The 6,386-nt window shown below is 32.9% G+C and overlaps 1 long non-coding RNA gene across 2 annotated transcripts; it reads left to right on the top strand.

Annotated features, from left to right (window-relative positions):
* Positions 1–2,283: 2,283 nt before the first annotated feature.
* Positions 2,284–5,639, top strand: LOC127261715 (uncharacterized). Of its 2 annotated transcripts, none has more exons than XR_007840958.1 (3): positions 2,284–2,903; positions 3,541–5,344; positions 5,446–5,639. It is a non-coding gene; the product is annotated as an uncharacterized LOC127261715 (long non-coding RNA). The 2 variants fall into 2 exon arrangements; XR_007840959.1 differs by having other exon boundaries at positions 3,256–5,344.
* Positions 5,640–6,386: the final 747 nt, after the last annotated feature.

Below are 6,386 nucleotides of genomic sequence, written 5' to 3'. Positions count from 1 at the left end.
TAGCCAATTTTTGGCTATTTTATATATTTTTTTTATTCTAGATCTTTCTAGAAAATAGGTAGTTATTAGTAAGTTAATAAATATTTATTATTAGCTATTTTTAGAGGTAATTATTAGCTATTTTTAGGGTAGTTAGTAGTTATTTTTAGATGTAGTTCTTTATGGGCGGTTGTAACCGCGGAGCTTGTAGAAGCTTCTTCCACTATAAATATCTCCTCTAATATATTAAATACACCATATACACTATAATATAGATTCCATACACTCCATTTTTCTCCATTTCTATTCCTTGATATTTTTATCTAGTTAAATAATACGAGATTTTTAGTTTTGTGTCGCAAACAAACTGATTTTCTCCTCATTTTCTTTTAATTCCAGCATATTATTTTAGCTAGTAAAATTCTTATCATATTTCTCCACGTCACCTACACCCAAAAATTCCATGTTCGATTTGAATTGTTCAAGTTAGATTTTCGACAAGGCTGCGGAAAGGGCGATAGAAGAATCGACTATGTCAGCCTTGTTTCGCGTCACAAACAAATTTTGGGTAGTTCAACGTAGCTAAGTACGCGGTAGCCTTGTCAACCTGCTTAGTTGCTGTTCTGAATTCGATTCCGATTAAAGAGAGGTGTCAGAGGGGTAGAGCCACTAGCGGAACTGTTGGAAAAATAATTCATGGGGCATAGGCGGTGGTCTATTGGGTTACAGAAATTTCTAGTGACAGTAGAGTTTATTGCTTATAATGTTCTTTGCCGGGTGTCGCTGAAGCCTCGTTGTAAATCCCCTAAAGTGAAGTACCAACCGAGTCGAGAATCGGCTTAAGCGAGCAAATACGATTACGCTCAGGGCAATCTCGGACTTTTTTGGGGCCCTGAGCAAAAAATAAATTATAGGCCCTATAAACACATGATTAAAATATATTTTTAAAATAATATCACTGATTGACATCGATTGGACCAGAAATTTTAATATGACAATGGTAGATTTGAAAAAAAAAAACAAGATGAAAGATGAACTGTCCGAAAGTTCGAAAAGCGAGAAGGACTGAGTGAGGGCGAAAGAGAGAGAAGGTGAACGAGTTTGGTTTGAGTGGGTAGACGCAGTGCGACAGGGTGTGATGTAGAGAATTGTAAACGACAATTGAATTTGGAAAGATAGATAAGACCGGTTAGAAAGAAGAGAGGAAACAAAATATATAATTAAAATTTTAAAATTTATTTGGATAATTAGAAAGGAAAAAAATATTAACTACAAGTTAAAATTTAATAATAATAATAATTGGTAATATTTTAAATTTGGGCCCTCTATTATTGAGGGGCCCTGAGCAGTCGCTCACCCTGCTCCTTCTAAGAGCCGCCCCTTGATCACACTCATTATTCCGAGCTGCCCCGCAATTATACATATATTTTTCGCTATCATGCCATCGTCATCCCACTCATTTCATCCATGGAAATCTAGCTATTAAGGAACGCAAAAGCCAGACACAAACTTCTCACTTCATCCTTTTCGAAATACGTATATTTTATCGCTTTTTAGTTAGATTTAATTTCTGCAATTCATCTTTTCAGTTTCTTCGGTTGCATTAACTCATTACATTTTTTTCTAATTAAATATAGGATATTCGCATATTCCCTGAGTTCGACCCGGACACTCACCGGTTAAAGAGATCTTTTATTTTTGACGAAATTTTGGAGTTACTACATGAACACACTACACTATTTTCATTTTATACATATATCATTTTTTTGTATCTTAAAAGATATTTTAAATCTCCAAAAATCTTCGATCAAATTTTGGCGCCGTTGCCGGAGAATAAACTTAGTATCTTTGTTTTAATTGGAAAATATTGAGTACACTTCTAATTCAATTTTAATATTGAATTTTATTTTATTTTGAACATCTAATCCATCGGCGGTATGCTTTGTAGGTTTCGAGAATGCGATATCCTTCAAGGATCAAACCTGCACGACATTTATCTTTCGGAGAAAATCAGAATTTTCAAAAAAATAAAAATAAAAAAGCCTGCAGCTCGTGTGCTCTGCGCTGCTCTATTCTATTTCAATTCATGTATATATACATACATATATAATAATACTAATAATCATAATAAAAAAAAAATTGAGCTGCTGCACCTTTATCTTGTTGCATACATAATAATAAATAATAATAAAAATATTAATAATCATGATTTTTGTTGTTCATTCAGGATTTTCAAATTATCCGCTCAATAAGAAAATAAAATCGAAGCAAAGCTGAGGTTTGTGATTCGATTAAAGATGCCCAGCCACTGCAGCGATGGAGACCAAGCGAAGAAATTTCCCCTGAAAATGCAGCTATGCCCTTGAGCGGCATCTGCCTCCCAAGAGCGGAGCGATAGTTGACCCAGCGAAGCTGTGCCTACCTAGGGCAAGTGAACCGGCCGGTCTATCTAAATCAGTGCTCCGGTCTGACGCAGAGAAAATTAAAACTGTGGTGCCTTGAACTCTAAATTGATTCTTCGAAAACATTTGGAGAAAATGTTTTATAATTTTGGGGATAACAGTACCTGTAAGTTCAGATAAAGAAATTAATTTATATATATATATTTATTTTCCTCTTTTTCTCTCCCTCCTCTCGAGTGGTGGCGCGCAATTCTCTTTCCCGAATTGATCCGTCAGTCTAAGCCCTAACCACTACAACCTTCAAATCTTCCTCCAGTCACCATTTGTGAAAATACCGCGTTCAATTACCTTCCTTCATTATCGAATTAGCCTTCAACTTTGTCCAACCCTAATTATTTTACGGTAAATTCCCCCAATTTCTTTACCGTAACCTCTTTTCTTCCACCAACGACGATGAAGCCAACAGCACCACTTGTTCCAATTCCAGCTGCCTACGAATCCACTGGAAAGCATGGAAGAAAGGTTGTATTACTCAATTTTACCTTCTCTTGCCTATTTTCATCGAATTTCTTAATTTCGAACATAAGCCGGGCTGTTTTGGGATTCGATTGTGACTTTAATTCCTTAATTGGATTATGTCCTCCTGCTGATATTTATTGAAGTTGTGATTAGGATAAAATTATGTTGGAATTTGGATTTAGTTTAGATTAGAATGAGTTGTCGAATTTATATACATATTTGGTATATGATTGGTGAATTGCGGACTTTCTAGAAGATTTGAGTAAGATGAGTTGTGAGTTTAATTCTTATGTTGATTTTAGGATTAATCGATAATTTAGACAAGGCATGAACAACCTCCCAGGGCTGATTGCAGGTTGTGTTGAATTGATTCGATTTGAGTAATTAAGGGCATTCGATGAAAATCTGCATATAACAAGCTGTTGCTGTGCGCGTATTCTGGAATTTTCAGAATGTTCAGAAATAGATTTGACACTTAGTTTGCAATAAGTGTGAGGATGTCGATGTTTGGAAAGTTCCTAAACCACGAAGATACTTCAATGATGTCGAAAAAGGGAGTTCCGTTGCATCATATTTTGAATGTTGCATTACATCTATGATAAATTATGCTATGTTGAAGTGTTGTTTGGTTTGATTGTAGCTCCCTCCGATTTTTATCAAGGTTGTTCGTGGACAAACAACAATTCAAGTGTGAGGAGGGAAGTCATCGGCACCACCAAAAATTTTGAAAAGAATTCGGCTGGAACATCTACAAAATCAGGGAAGTTTATTTGCATTATAATTAATCTCTTTGCTTAGGTCTTGTAATGTATTTTTGGTGCTATGTTACTTGGTTATTTGTATAATAATGTATATTAAGTTGTTAAAGTTAGTCTCTAGTGTTGTTTTGTAGGTGTGCTTTTAGTTTAGTTAGATTAGTTACAGTAATTGTTATATATGCAAGAATAGGATAGTATGTTGTAATTCGTTGGCTTAGTTTCAATCGATAGCTTAAGTTGCTGCTGCATTTCATTAGTCTTAGATGGCCTTGTTTTGGATTAAGTCTGCTGTTGTGTTTTGCATTAGTATAAGAGTGCTAGTTGGACAGTTTACCTGCAGTAGTAAAACAGATTGACATTCTGATGTTGCCCTTGGTTGCCTGCTTGTTTAATAAGATTAGATGAGTTTAGTTCTTTGGTTAATTTTAATCTCTGTTGTACCTTTAACATAACTTTAGTTTCGTGTTTTGCTTCCACTTATTTTCTAATTAAATTGGTTGCAGAGTATGATAGCTAAGTTAACATAGTTCTTTGTTTGATTTTAATTTATGTTTAATTGTTTAGTTTAGATAGATAATCAGAGGTTCATTTAATTAATTAGTATTTTTTTAAATTTATTTGGGGTTAATTTATTTTGGCTTAAATTATTCCTATTTATTTTCAATCTATGTTGTTTAATTTATGTCGATTAATTTATTTTGTTTAATTTGTTGTTGTCTAATTTATGTTGAATTAAATTATTTTATATTATTATATTTATTTTTATTTAAAATAAAGTTAGCCGCAAAATATGTTATTTTCTCGAGTCAATCGATTTTAATTGTGTTTCATTTGAGTTTGAATTTGAATCTATTCAATAATTGAAATTCTTTTAAGTATAAGTATAAATCGGGATTTTGATAAAGTTGGTCGATATCCCCTTCATTTCATTTGTTCCATACTTAGTCTAATTTTTAGAACTTTCGGCTATTTAGTTGCGCTTGTTAGCGGAGAGGATAGAATATGTTTCCTTAAAAATGGGATTGACGAACGAATAGTGTGAGGAGAATGCTGATTATCTTTATATGTGACTTAACTTGGCAAAAAAAAAAAAAATTGACGCAAAAAATGTCAAAATTAATTTATTCTCCGTGGCAAAGTCTACCGGACCGTCTTGCTTCTTAATTTATTGCACCATGTAATTTATTGCGGCAGTATATTTAAAACTTTGAGTCGTCGCATCATCTTTGGAAGCTACTCCGAATACTTAAGTTTGAAAATATTTCGGGAGACATAATTTAGAGTCTTTGTAGATGAGCAATAATTCATAAATGACTTAAGGATCTGAATTTTAGCTAAGATTCGCTTGCACACCATTGTTGATATTACCGACAATATTGAGTCCTTATTTAGAAAATACTTGGTTTAATTTCACTAATTGAATTTATTCGAGGATGAATAAAGGTTAAGTGTGAGGAGTTTGATAACTCTTGTTTGGACATATTTTATAACTTATTTTTAATTAATTAATTAATTATTTATGTCGAGTTTAGGTATAATTTATGTAAATTTCTAGTGACAGTAGAGTTTCTGCAATTTATCTTTTCAGTTTCTTCAATTTATCTCCTCATTTCATCCATTGAAATCTAGCCATTAAGGAACGCAAAAGTCAGACACAAACGCCTCGCTTCATCCTTTTTGAGATACGTATGTTTTATCGCTTTTTAGCTAGATTTAATTTTTGCAATCTATCTTTTCAGTTTCTTCGATTACATTAACTCATTGCATTTTTTTCTAATTAAATATAGGATATTCGCATATTCCCTGAGTTTGACCCGAGCACTCACTGGTTAAAGATATTTTTTTATTTTTGACGAAATTTTGGAGTTACTACACGAACACGCACGACACTATTTTCATTTTATACATATATCATTTTTGTGTATCTTAAAAGATATTTTTAAATCTCCAAAAATCTTCGATCAACCGCCAACAGCATCAATAACCCAATTTTTTTTTTTTTTTTTTTTTTTTATCATATACACTATATATCACATCAAATCTATTTAGCAATTAGTATTAACATATCACGAAGATATAATCATAACGGTCCATTTATTTCAAGCGTGTATAATTTAACCCCTTACCTTAATTGTAGACTTATCTCGCCTAATGGAAACATGGCACAACCCGAAGCCGGCCGGGACTTCCGGACAATCTTAAACCACAATTAAGACACGAACATCAAACAACAACAATGCACAAAATTCGGTAACTCGGACAAAAAAATCAAACACACGGCTCTCAAATGATCCCAACTCAATCCAACAACTACCGAAATCATTCACAAGGCTTTAGAAAGTACCTTTATATCATTTTCAAGTCAATAGTCATTCAAACAAGGCTTAAAAATCAGGGTACGGGTCAAACGACGTCGATTTTACAATTTTGAAATATCTAACCGTATAATTAAGGTCCAATTGCAATAATATGTGAAAATCCCCATCAATTAAAATTTTCACATCTCAAATTGAGTTTAAAATCCTAATTTAGAAATCAATTTGGTGAAAATTGCATTACACTCAATTTCTCAAAATTGACATCAAATTCAATCGGTAAACGGAAAAACAGGTTCAAATACATCATTTACTAACCAAAACAAAGCCAATTTGATATGAACCAAAAACATTCATTCCCAAACTGAAATTAAACCATTGAAATAGGAACAAAACTTGGATAATACTTTAGA

Source organism: Andrographis paniculata, unplaced genomic scaffold, assembly GCF_009805555.1.
Source record: "Andrographis paniculata isolate CXL003 unplaced genomic scaffold, ASM980555v1 Contig64END, whole genome shotgun sequence".
Taxonomy (NCBI): domain Eukaryota; kingdom Viridiplantae; phylum Streptophyta; class Magnoliopsida; order Lamiales; family Acanthaceae; genus Andrographis; species Andrographis paniculata.
This window is presented reverse-complemented; position numbering and strand designations above follow the sequence as displayed.